The sequence below is a fragment of the Chrysemys picta genome, chromosome 13 (genome assembly GCF_011386835.1).
Source record: "Chrysemys picta bellii isolate R12L10 chromosome 13, ASM1138683v2, whole genome shotgun sequence".
Classification (NCBI taxonomy): Eukaryota; Metazoa; Chordata; order Testudines; family Emydidae; genus Chrysemys; species Chrysemys picta.
This window is the reverse complement of record NC_088803.1, coordinates 37584343-37597584: the sequence shown is the minus strand read 5'-3', so window position 1 is coordinate 37597584 and position 13242 is coordinate 37584343. Positions and strand designations below refer to the sequence as shown.

Here is a 13242-nt window from a genome sequence, read left to right as displayed (position 1 = left end):
TAGGTGTTAATGTACCATTGTCTTATATAAACCTTTATTCTTTTGTGTGCTGCTTGAATATATACAGTATTCAGCTGATCATGTTGCTGCCATAAATCATCTTTTGGTCTCTTTAGACATCTCCCTTTTCTTCTTTTCAGTCTGTAATCTGTTTCTTTAATAGAGTTCTACTCAGCATGTGCACTGTATGTTTACAAAATAGATTTCCAAAACCAAAAAGGTCCTGTAGGCCCCTATTAATGGGTATTTTTGACTTACAACAGGAAGATGCTAATACAAGTAGTAATATAGTCAATTGCTTTCCATCAAGGTGATGGAAAACTTACAGAGATGTTTTCTTTTGCCTGTAGGGAGCATGTAGGAAACTCCATCAGTCACTATCAGGTGCTTGAGCATCATACACTTCTCAGGATGTTAACCCTTTATGGGTGAATAGGAACTGGATGGTGCTTCATTCCTGAACTCTGCACAGAACCATAGTACATTTGCATGATCACAGGAATTCAATGAGGTTGTAGTGGTTAGGCAGTCACCTGTGGAAAGGTTTTTACAGTGTACAGGTGCACAAACAACTTATCGGAATTGCTACTGATTGACATGTTTGGCAGCCTTGGCATGGAGGAATCAAACGGGCTATGAAGAGCTGACATACCCTTGGTCTCCCTTGTTCTTCCAAGGCTGAGTCTGGTGCTCTTAATCACTACTAAATTCACCTTTAAACATAAAGACTCAGACTTTCCAAATTGCACTCATGCAAAAATGTGCATCCATGTGCACATCCCTATCCCTCCTTCCGCCCCACCAAAAAAAACCCCACTTCTTAGGACACAATCAGGGCCGGTGCAACCCATTAGGCAACCTAGGCGGTCACCTAGGGCGCTACAATTTGGGGAGGCGGCGACCGCAGTGGTATTTCGGCGGAGGGACCTTCCGCCACTTCTGGGGGGGGCGGCATTTTGGGGCGGGACCTTCCGCCGCCTAGGGCAGCAGAAAAGCTGGCGGCGCTCCTGGCCACAATAACCCTTGTTGACCTTGGCAGTGTGTTGCGATGCACATCTATCTGTCAGGAGTTTGAGAGAATGAAGCTTTGGATGGAGTGGTTCCGGTGGTTGGATTTGGATTGGGGAGGAGATGAGAGTTTTGTGGAAGCTGAGATGGGAAAGAGTGCAGTGATTTTATTATTTATTTAAATTTTTTTAATTTGAATTTTTTGGAGCAGCTAAAGGCTGGTGGTTAGCTACTGCCGTCTTTTGTTATAACTGGAATTGTATTTTTAATTGTTTAACCTGGGAGGGCCCTTTGCCATGAAATTAGGTGCCTTTCTTAGTTCTCTAAAGCGGTTGACTGTCAGGCCTGGTGTACAGCGTGTCCTTTCTCCTTGTGAGAAGGAGTATTTCACTGTCTTCTTTTGCCCAGGGGTGGGAGGAACATATTTATTCAGTTAGTTGTTTACAGTTTGATACAGCATGCTGTGACTTGATATTGGGCATTTCCATAAAAAATAAAATAATCAGCAAGGGACTACTATGAGCTCACCCTGAGAGGCCTCGGCAGCCAAGACAAATAAAAGATCTTTCTGGTCCATATTTAAGGAAAAGATCAAAAGCAAACTAGCCTTAGTCAAGGTCACCTGCCAGGCAGGTGTGTGTAGAATTTAATTGTGCTGAGTTTTAAATTCTTTAGTTCTTATATTTGTCCATGTATAACAAACTCTGAAGTAAAGCTTTTGAGTGTAACTACTGTATGGAGATTGCTGTTTTCTGAAACAACCATGCATTTGCTTTTGTTCCCATTAGAGTAGCAGGTGTTTTCTAGTCTTTTTGTAATAGATAGCTCTTTGGTGGAGCCGCTCTAGAGTAAAGAAAAAAATAAACTGAAAGATAAGTAACAGTTTACAGCCAAAACAGTCTAGAAACTGCCACATATCTGTCTTAATCCACATCAGAAAGGGAGGGAAATTAAAATGGTAATATACAGAGAGAGAACATGAAGTGTTACTAATAACATCTTGTATTGTTTTTGAAAGCCACACTTCAACTTGATGGTAGTTAGAGTGACCAGGCAACTCTCTTTAGCTGTTCTCCTGAGCAAATTGCTGTACCATCCTAGCTGGTCATTAGAGGTGCCAAGCTTCAGAGCACAGAGAAGACTCCTTCATGAATTCTTTTATTATGGTGAATATCTGGATAAATCACAGACTAGTCACAGCCAATTTTTAAAGCCACTGCTCCAATGAAATGGGAGTGGCATTATGGGCCCGGTCCTGCTCACCTTACGTGCACAGCTCCCAGTGGGCATTTCAAAGAAGTAAAAGGGGAGGAGGATTTTGTTCTATGGATGTGCACTGTAATGGAGAGTCACCTGGCCCAAACCCTGACAGAGAAATGGCTGTGCACGTGTGTGTGTTACACTTGGTCTTAATCTACAATTATTAGAGCAATTTTTTATTGTGCATAGAGCAAATATATCTTTTCAGATGTTTTAGCTAAATTTTGAAATGTCATAAAACCCATCGCTATATAGGGTTGCCAACTTTCTAATCGCACAAAATCAAACACCCCTGCCCCTTCTCCAAGGCCCTGACCTCGCACTCCCACAACATCACTCACTTGCTAATTTTCACCAGGCTGGAGCAGGGTTTTGGGATGCAAGAGGGGGTGCAGGCTCTGGGGTGGGGCCAGAAGTGAGGGGTTCAAGGTGTGGGAGGAGGCTCCAGGCTGGGGTAGGGGGTATGGGAGGAGGTGAGGGCTCTGGCTCAGGGTGTAGACTCTGGAGTGGGGCTGGGGATGAGGAGTTTGCGGTGCAGGAGGGGCTCCAGGCTGGGGGTGGGGCCAAGGGGTTTGAAGTGTGGGAGGGGGCTCCAGGCTGGGGCATGGAGTTGGAACACGGGAGGGGGTGAGGGCTCTGGTTGGGGGTGCAGGCTCTGGAGTGGGGCCAGGGATGAGGGGTTCAAGGTGCAGGAGGGGGCTCAGGGCTGGGGCAGGGGGTTGGGGCACAGGAGAGGGCTCAGGATGCGGGCTCCCCACCTGGCTCCCAGCTCCTGGAAAGTGTCCAGCATGTCACTCTGGCTCCTAAGTGGAGGCGTGGCCAGGCGGCCCTGCGCACTGCCCCTGCCTGCAGACGCCGGCCCTGCAGCTCCCATTGGCAGTGGTTCCCAGCCAATGGGAGCTGCAGGAGCGGTGCCTGCAGGCAGGAGCAGCACGCCTAGCCTCCGTGACCATCCCAATTCCTAGGAATGTGCCATCCGCTTCCCGGGAGCCGGGTAGGGAACCTGCCAACCAGACTTTTAACGGCCCAGTCAGCCCTGGAAACCCTATTGCCATACTGTATATGCAGACCATAAGAAAAGCATTGATCTTATCATTTTATATTGACTTTATGCTAAATTGTGAGGCTTTCCTGGTCTTGGAATAACATTGTAGTGAGATTTTTATCATGTTAAGATAAATGTTTTCCCTTCTAATGTCCTACGATTTTCTAGTTTTTCCTTTTAGAGGGCTGTCAACCTCTTCTTGTATTCCAGAAAATTGGTTGTGAATTTTACTTTAGATGTATCCAGTTCTGGGTGCCACGTTTCAGGAAAGATGTGGAAAAATTGGAGAAAGTCCAGAGAAGAGCAACGAACATGATAAAAGGTGTAAAAAAACATGACCTATGAGGGAAGATTGAAAAGATTGGGTTTGTTTAGAGGATGTATCTTTTTCCCTACTGTTATGGACAGTCCTTGTATTCACTAGGAAATTGATTAGAAGAGAGAGGACTGTGAGGGGACATAACATTTTTCAAGTACATAAAAGATTGTTACAAGGAGGAGGAGGGGTAATTATTGTTCTTAACCTCTGAGGATAGGACAAGAAACAATGGGCTTAAATTGCAACAAGAGAGGTTTAGGTTGGACATTAGGAAAAACTTCCTGTCAGGGTGGTTAAGCACTGGAATAAATTGCCTAGGGAGGTTGCGGAATCTCCATCATTGGAGATTTTTAAGAGCAAGTTAGACAAACATCTGTCAGGGATGGTCTAGATAATACTTAGACCTGCCATGAGTGCAGGGGACTGGACTAGATGACCTCTCGAGGTCCCTTCCAGTCCTATGATTCTATCCCACCCCTCCAACACATCCCTGTCTCAGTCCTGTCTCTTTCCCACTCCTGTCCTCTCATCTCAGTCCTATTCTCCTCACCTAGCCTGTCCCATTCTGCACTCCTCAGGCTTCTCGTCCCAGTCTCCTTACCCAATCAGTCCTAGCCTCTGCCTCTGGAGGCATCATCCCAGACCTAATCTCCCTCCCAATCCCAGTCTGCCTGTTTGCCCCCTCTCCCCCATTCCACTCTCATTTTTTCTGAATCACTTACAATCTCATCCGGCCTCCCAGCTCCTTGTCCGTAGTCTCCCTGCCCATACAGGCTGAGTTCGTCTACTCTTAGCATCTCTCACAATCTGTCTCTTCTTCCCACCTCTGGCCTCCAGTCACCCCACTGCCTACCCCACTGTCTTCCTCCTTATTCTACCTGCTAAGAAGGTAGAGGGCATGCAGATTAGTCTTTGGGAAAAATAAAACAAAATATATTTTAAACCCCCCTAGAGTTAATTTACCTCGGTATCAATGAAAAGGAAATTGTGAATAATTCCTCTGAAGTCTATGTAGTTAGAGAAGAATCACAAGACCGAGAAGAATCAGGTTCACATTCTAGGATAGTGGTCCTTAAATTTGTATCATTTCCCCCATTTCACTCAGATAGCCTTCTGGGAGAAAATTACAATTTCTGGATTTGCTAATTGGTTCCTCCAAGATTAAGAAATTAAGTCTCTAGGGAAGCATTTAGAGCTGTGTCTTCCTCCTTCTCAATCTCAAAAGTGAATCTAATTCCCTGAACTAGAATTTATAAAGTGAAGGTTCTGAAACAGAATGATCCACATACCAGAACCCACTCTTTCTCTACAGTTCTAAAGGGATTTCTCAAAAGTGTAACATTTTGTCTGAAGTCACTCATCAGTCACAGAGCTTGCCCCAGCAAGGGAACTGAACAATTACTTTAAAAACCTCACCGACTTATTGCTTTGGTTGGCTTCAAAGCACTGAAAAATGTTAGATGAAACAACAAAACTGATAGCAGCAAGGGCTAGACTGTAACTTTCCCATGTGCCTTGAATAAGAGGTAGCGCATAGCTGCACGGCCGCAGGAACAGAGCAGAGCAGGAACTGATGTCAGGATAGATTTACTCTGCACTCACGGGATGCAACTGCAGCTCTGGTAGACATACCTGAGCTAGCTTGGCGAAAAATAACAGCGTACATGGGGCAGGATGGGCTTCAGCATGGGCTCTATAAGCCTGTTGGGGACCTACTCGCGCTGCTGAAGCCCATGCTGATGCATCTACTGTGCTGTAGCTGTTCTTAGGTTGACCAGACAGCAAGTGTGAAACATCGGGATGGGGGTGGGGGGTAATAGGAGCCTATATAAGAGAGAGACCCAAAAATTGGGACTGTCCCTATAAAGTCGGGACATCTGGTCACCCCAGCTGTTCTAGCTGTCACATGAGGGACTGGGGAAGGAAGCAGCCAGAACCAGGCTGTTCTATTTTCTCCTCACTTGCATGCAGCAAGGGGCACCGGGCAAGTAGCCTCATATGCCCCCCACTGCAGCAGGAGTCACAAAGTGGCCAAGCAGAGCAAAGAGGAGAAGCTCTACTCCCCTGCTTGGTTATGTGTGGCCTGTGACAATCTAGTCCACAGGGAATGAACACAATAACCAGTGCACAGATCTTCTTTGGCCCTATCATCCCCTCTGCCTTTTTGGGTGGCGGGGACCAAAATCCAGTGTACTGCCTCCACCATGTCATTCCCCCCCTCCCTTGTTTCAAGGAAAGTGTCTATTAGTAGTTCAGGCTGAGTAGAAGGACTTCAGTGGGATTAATTATTGTAGTACCTTGTACATGTTTGCTTGATTCAACCTCATTGACTTCAATAAGAATTTTTGTCTTAACTAAGTAAAAACAGTTTTGTGTAAATACTTTTAAAGTTTTATTATACTTTCAAACACACACAATGTAACTTTGGGTCCTCTCTGACTTCACTATGTCCCCCTTTTACATCCAATACATTAAAAAAAATCCATCATACAAAAGTTTACACTTTTTTACAACATTTTAGGGGGACCCTTCCCAACGCTAGTTGACTAGAGAACATCAATTCTCTATGTAAAAATATTACATCTGTCTCAAACACCAATTTTGTTTCCTTGCTAGAGGTCTCAATACAGGGAATAAATCTAATCAACATTTTCCTTTTGTAAAATGGGGATAAAACCATCTTCTCACCTCACAGGGATGTTGTGAATATAAACGAATTGAATGTTTGTGAAACATTCTGATATAGTGATGATGAGCACCATAGGCACACCGGGGCGGGGGAGGGATAGCTCAGTGGTTTGAGCATTGGCCTGCTAAACCCAGGGCCTGCTAAACCCATGAGTTCAATCCTTGAGGGAGTCACTTAAGGATCTGGGGCAAAATCAGTACTTGGTCCTGCTAGTGAAGGAAGGGGGCTGGACTCAATGGTTCCTTCCAGTTCTAGGAGATAAGATATCTCTATTAATAATACTAATTATTATTATTATTAGAAAAGCCCACGAGGAAATTAATAATACTGTCGCAGGGTTGGAGTAGTGTGCAGTAAATAAGGCATGAGGCCACACATTGAACAAGGAGGAGTGGAGAAACAAAATACTTAATGAGCAGCTATTCAATAAGCACCATTTATTCTGTGCACTCCACAGGGCAGTGATCCTGTGGGGAAAAAAAATAGTATATGACTGTGTAATTAAAAACTGCATTAGAATGTGTATGCATGAGGGGCCAAATTAAGGTTGAACTGGCAAACTTAATTCTGAGCTTTCCTAACTTTTGAGTTCTTGACTTTGCAACCTTAATAGTGTTCTTTTAATGTAAATTATGTGTGATATATATATATATATATATATATATATATATATATATATTTTTTTTTTGGGAATATCTGGAGTTTTAAACAACATTTTATTGCTCTTTGTCTTGCTCCTACATATGTACTTTTCAAAAAGCATGGAGATAGTCTGTACAGCCTCTTTCAGTCATAAGGACATCGTATGCTCTGTAATATGTTAATTACTGATTTACGGCACTCTTAATGTGCTCACTAAAATATTTACTGGTATTTCAAATGCATGTCCATGAAGTAATTATTATATGCAAATGACCTGGGAAGCTTTAAAAACAGTCTGCATTCTCTTTAAAGCCATCCCGAGACACACTTTCCATTTTGTTTTACAACGGAGCCGCTCTAATTTTCTATTTACTAAATTGCAAAGCCAGTAATCCTCACAAATAAACCGTTTTGTCATCCCAGTCTCATGAAAGATTTAAGAGCAGATGACAGATGTTATTTCTATGACATTGATACTTTATCAAATCTACTATTGTACTTTTACCAGTACTGTACTGCTATAGTTTGAGCTCTAATTAAAATCAAACTACTCTTTGCAAAATAAATGAACATAGCACATGTTATGATGTGGTATCTTTGATATTTTTGATAGTTTTACTCATTTAGTTGCTAATTTGTAAAGAATCTCCCATTGATTAGTGTGAATTAGTGAATCATAGAATATCAGGGTTGGAAGGGACCTCAAGAGGTCATCTAGTCCAACCCCCTGCTCAAAGCAGGACCAATTCCCAACTAAATCATCCCAGCCAGGGCTTTGTCAAGCCGGGTCTTAAAAATCTCCAAGGAAGGAGACTCCACCACCTCCCTAGGTAACGCATTCCAGTGCTTCACCACCCTCCTAGTGAAATAGTGTTTCCTAATATCCAACCTGGACCTCCCCCACTGCAACTTGAGACCATTGCTCCTTGTTCTGTCATCTGCCACCACTAAGAACAGCCGAGCTCCATCCTCTTTGGAACCCCCCTTCAGGTAGTTGAAGGCTGCTATCAAATCCCCCCTCATTCTTCTCTTCTGGAGACTAAACAATCCCAGTTCCCTCAGCCTCTCCTCATAAGTCATGTGCTCCAGACCCCTAATCATTTTTGTTGCCCTCCGCTGGACTCTTTCCAATTTTTCCACATCCTTCTTGTAGTGTGGGGCCCAAAACTGGACACAGTATTCTAGATGAGGCCTCACCAATGTCGAATAAAGGGGAACGATCACGTTCCTCGATCTGCTGGCAATGCCCCTACTTATACAGCCCAAAATGCCGTTAGCCTTCTTGGCAACAAGAGCACACTGTTGACTCATATCCAGCTTCTCGTCCACTGTGACTCCTAGGTCCTTTTCTGCAGAACTGCTACCTAGCCATTCGGTCCCTAGTCTGTAGCAGTGCATGGGATTCTTCCATCCTAAGTGCAGGACTCTGCACTTGTCCTTGTTGAACCTCATCAGGTTTTTTTTGGCCCAATCCTCTAATTTGTCTAGGTCCCTCTGTATCTGATCCCTACCCTCTAGCGTATCTACCACGCCTCCTAGTTTAGTGTCATCTGCAAACTTGCTGAGAGTGCAGTCCACACCATCCTCCAGATCATCAATAAAGATATTAAACAAAACCAGCCCCAGGACCGACCCTTGGGGCACTCCGCTTGAAACCGGCTGCCAACTAGACATGGAGCCATTGATTACTACCCGTTGAGCCCGACGATCTAGTCAGCTTTCTATCCATCTTACAGTCCAGTCATCCAGCCTGTATTTCTTTAACTTGGCGGCAAGAATACTGTGGGAGACCGTATCAAAAGCTTTGCTAAAGTCAAGGAATAACACATCCACTGCTTTCCCCTCATCCACACAGCCAGTTATCTCATCATAGAAGGCAATTAGGTTAGTCAGGCATGACTTCCCCTTGGTGAATCCAGGGACTGAGGTGAGGCTGACTGGTCTGTAGTTCCCCGGATCCTCCTTCTTCCCTTTTTTAAAGATGGGCACTACATTAGCCTTTTTCCAGTCATCTGGGACCTCCCCCGATCGTCATGAGTTTTCAAAAATAATGGCTAATGGCTCTGCAATCTCATCCGCCAACTCCTTTAGCACCCTCGGATGCAGAGCATCCGGCTCCATGGACTTGTGCACGTCCAGTTTTTCTAAATAGTCCCAAACCATTTCTTTCTCCACAGAGGGCTGGTCACCTTCTCCCCATATTGTGCTGCCCAGTGCAGCAGTCTGGGAGCTGACCTTGTGCGTGAAGACAGAGGCAAAAAAAGCATTGAGTACATTAGCTTTTTCCACATCCTCGGTCACTAGGTTGCCTCCCTCATTCAGTAAGGGGCCCACACTTTCCTTGACTTTCTTCTTGTTGCTAACATACCTGAAGAAACCCTTCTTGTTACTCTTAACATCTCTTGCTAGCTGCAACTCCAAGTGTGATTTGGCCTTCCTGATTTCACTCCTGCTGAAGTTCTACTGTAGCATCTGGTATAACAAAAAAGTGGCTTCATGTCAAGATGTTTTAACATCTGCAGAATAATAATCAATAAGACATTCTAAGCCTGATATTTGGTAATCATAATGGTCTAGACCAGTGGTCTCCAACCTTTTTATGCCCAAGATCACTTTTTGAATTTAAGGGCAACCCAGGATCTACCCCACCCCACTCATTCCATTTCACTGCCCCCCCCCCGGTCACTTGCTCTTCCCAACGCTCACTCACTTTCACCAGGCTGGGGGTAGGGGTTCGGGAGAGGGTGCAGGCTCTGGGTTGGAGTCGAGGGTTTCTTAGTGTGGGAGGGGGCTCTGGGCTGAGCCTGGGGTATGGGGTTGGGGTGCAGGAGGGGGTGAGGGGTGCAAGCTTTGGGAGGGAGTTTGCCTGCAGGAGGGGGCTCCGGGCCGAGGCAGTGTTGGGGTGCAGGAGGGGGCGTGGGGTGTGGGCTCTGGGAGGGGACTGCGGGCTGGAGCAGAGTGTTGGGGTCCAGGAGGGGGGGTATGGGGTGCTGGCTCCGGGAGGGGGCTCAGTGCTAGTTTGGGATGCTGGCTCTGGAAGGGGGCTCAGGGGTGGGGCTTGGGGTGCAGGAGGGGGGTTGGGGTGCTGGCTCTGGGAGGGGGCTCAGGGTTGGGGTGCGGCCTCTGGCCGGGCAGCACTTACCTCCAGCGGCTCTCAGTTGGCAGTGCAGCATCGCAGCCGCTAAGGTAGGCTTCCTGCCTAACCCGGCCTCATGCCCCTGCGGCCTTGCAGGGCGGGTGGCACATGACTCCTCGCGCTGCCTCTGTCTGCAAGCTCTGCCTCCGCAGTTCCCATTCGTCACATCTCCCCATTCCTGGCCAATGGGAGCTTCAGGGGGCGATGCTTGCAGGCAGGAGCAAAGCACGGAGAGAGACCTGCATTGGCCGCTTCCGGGAGCGGTGTGGAGCCGGGGCAGGCAGGAAGCCTGTCTTAGTGGCAGCCCCGCTGTGCCGCCAAAGATCGTGATCAACGGGTTGGTGACCACTGACCTAGACCTAGCCAGCCATTTATAACTGTGAAGAACAATGATATGTTTTAAGCATTTGGCAATTAATAACCCATTTTGGCAACAGTAGGAAGTAGCAGCATGTGTGTATCTGAATGATATAAATTCTTCCACATGTCAAACTACAGAATTGGAGTATGAATGCAATAATTGTAATTAAACATATTGTTTTTAATTATATTTTCCACACGTTGCTGTCAATGTATTGCAGCTTGTAAAGAAAAAGATATTAAATATTTATTTTGCTGCAACTAGTTACTCTGTCTACATAAATATTCAGTGAAGAAGTTCCGGGGGAAAGACACTTGACAATGTGACAAATGTTGCTGAGGTTTAATCTTGGGATGACTATCTACAGGGAATAATTCTGAATTGTGCTTCAATCTCACAAAGACTTACACTTGTGACCACATAAGTGGCAGAAGCATTTGTCATATGCAGACCTTACTTCCACACGAACTAATCACAGAAGATTGAAAGGAAAATATGCATTTATTTTTCAAATATGCAATTTCTTTTTCCAACACCTCTTTTAAAAGGAAGCTGGAATCTTAAAGTAAAGTAAAATTCTTAGCAATGTCCATGAGACACATTTCTAGTCACTGGCGAACCAATGGCCACACAAACATGATCAAGAATTTGTTTTATTTCCCCAGTTCTGCATCTATTACCCCACTGGCTGGGAGATTTATCAAATTGTATCCAAGTTGGAAAAGTTACCATTTTCTTCCCTGTTCATCACAGATGTTATCTGCATAGATGGTTACAATGTGTCATATGTAATCTGTCTGTGGGATTAATGTACCATGCTATGCAGTCCTAAAGCAATCAACTACTGCAATTCAATTATTGGCTGCTGAATTTTTCATATTTCTACAAATCTTAGCCATATATTCAGACTTTTTATTTCTCAATACCATACCTTGTTCACATAGCAGTAGGTGTATTGAATGATGGACAGTTGATCTACATGAATTAAAGCAAGATATCTTGTAAGCCCCAGAGCTTTAAAATTTATAAACAGACGCTAAGCAAGACTAGGTTGCCATGGGGAGATGATGGACCAATGCCAGTATTTTACTCCAAGGTCTTTCAGCATTCCTCTGATTAGCAGGATTAACCAAGTCTTGGCTGTGAGGCAGAAGGGTTGACCATCCTGCTGCCAGTTTGATGTTTTAATGATGCTTGTTTTTATTTATTTATTGCAATAAACACTTTCTCCAAAATGTATTCCATCAGCTTTAAATCTCAGAGCTATCAGAATGCGAATGACAACTAGTGTGTATGAGTGCAAGGTGGTTCCTGACTTAACAGTGGAAACCTGTCTGATCAAGGTCCAGGCTAAGGTGTAAATAACACTCTCTCAAAGATAAGCTCAATGGTTCAGTTGGGTGATCAGATGCTACAGAGGGATAATTATATATTTGAAAGAGAAGGCTTTTTTGATCCCGTGCCTTTTGTCCTTTGTGATAGACTGGAGGAATCAAGAATGTTATCATTCAAAACAATGTTTTCTCCAGGTCCGTGTCTGAGTGTACTCTCAAAAACTTAACACAAAAAATAGTACCAGTTAAACATGTGGGCTAATGCAGAAAAGTGCTTTTAGCAATATGCTTGAATTTGAATTTGCTGGAATTAATGGAGGGTTGAACAAATCTCCTCTTTCATTAAAGTTACCAGGGACCCATGCTGTGGTCAACAAAGCCTTCAAGAACCTTAATAGCAGACCATTCTGTAAGACTACCGAACAAATGAATGCAGCTCATGTCCTTATTTTTCCATTGTGTTGAAGTTGTACTTTCCCTGTTTAGATAGTGGGGAAAATGAGAAATTGACCTATAATTTGCAGATCTTGTGATCCCACATTTGGGGTGGTGGATATCAAAGTTTATGTTCTGGGTTTAACACGCTTTGTGGTTTGTTTCCTTTTCAGGCTCTTCCTTCCACATCGAGCTCCTACCTCAGCCTGGAAACAGAAGTTAAGACCTTTGTCTTTTCCTACCTGCATGCCAGCCAAGCCACTCCAGGGTACTCCTTTCCTGAGTGATGAGTTGAGGGTATGTAAGGATAACAAAAATTGTACCAGATGAAAAAGAAAAGGGACCCTCTGTGTTAGAGGATGTTTGTTTTGTCTTATGACAGCATGCAATGTTGCTTGGAAGTGTTTTGGATGGGGTGGGGATAAAATCCTTCTACTTTGTTAGCTGAGGGGGTTAGGAAGTTAGTGGTGGGATTGACAGCGAAAAGCACCAGGTTCAGTAAAGGCGTGATCTAATTTGGGATTTAGAATGTGGCTGTTTACCATACTGCTGATAATTCACACTTTTACCTGACAGGGCTTACTCAATATATACATATTCTATTGTCAATATACTGAGAGGTAGCAGATCTCTCTTCTAAAAATGGCTGCTTGCCTCCTTTCATGGCTGGACTGAAAGTCTGAATGATCCTGGCTATAGGAGCTATCTGGAAAGGGTAAGAATATAATAGAAATTATGGACTGAAAACACCAATTAAGTCACCTAATCCATTACCTTGCTCAGGTTCCAATCAGCCCCCTGATTGCAGTAAATTTTCCTAGTGCTTTGTCCAGCGTACAGTAGTTTCAAATGTCTCAGGTGATGGGGTTTGCGGGGTCTGTTCCACATTGTGCTCTGATATTCAGCCTAAAATTCCTATTCCTTGATTCCCTCTCTTTATAGATCAGGGATGGATTCTGCACCCATTAAAGCCAGTCAAGGTTTTTGTCAGTGTTTTCAGTCAGAGCAGGAGG

General features: G+C 44.5%; 1 protein-coding gene across 8 annotated transcripts in view; it reads left to right on the top strand.

Annotated features, from left to right (window-relative positions):
* The window catches only part of SULF2 (sulfatase 2), a 260049-nt gene that overhangs the window by 64757 nt on the left and 182050 nt on the right, over nt 1-13242 (top strand). For all 8 annotated transcript variants that reach the window (XM_005304619.5, XM_065566658.1, XM_065566659.1 and 5 more), the window contains one exon: nt 12403-12526. The gene's annotated coding sequence lies outside the window, so the exon portion shown is untranslated. The remainder of the gene's footprint in view (nt 1-12402; nt 12527-13242) is intronic.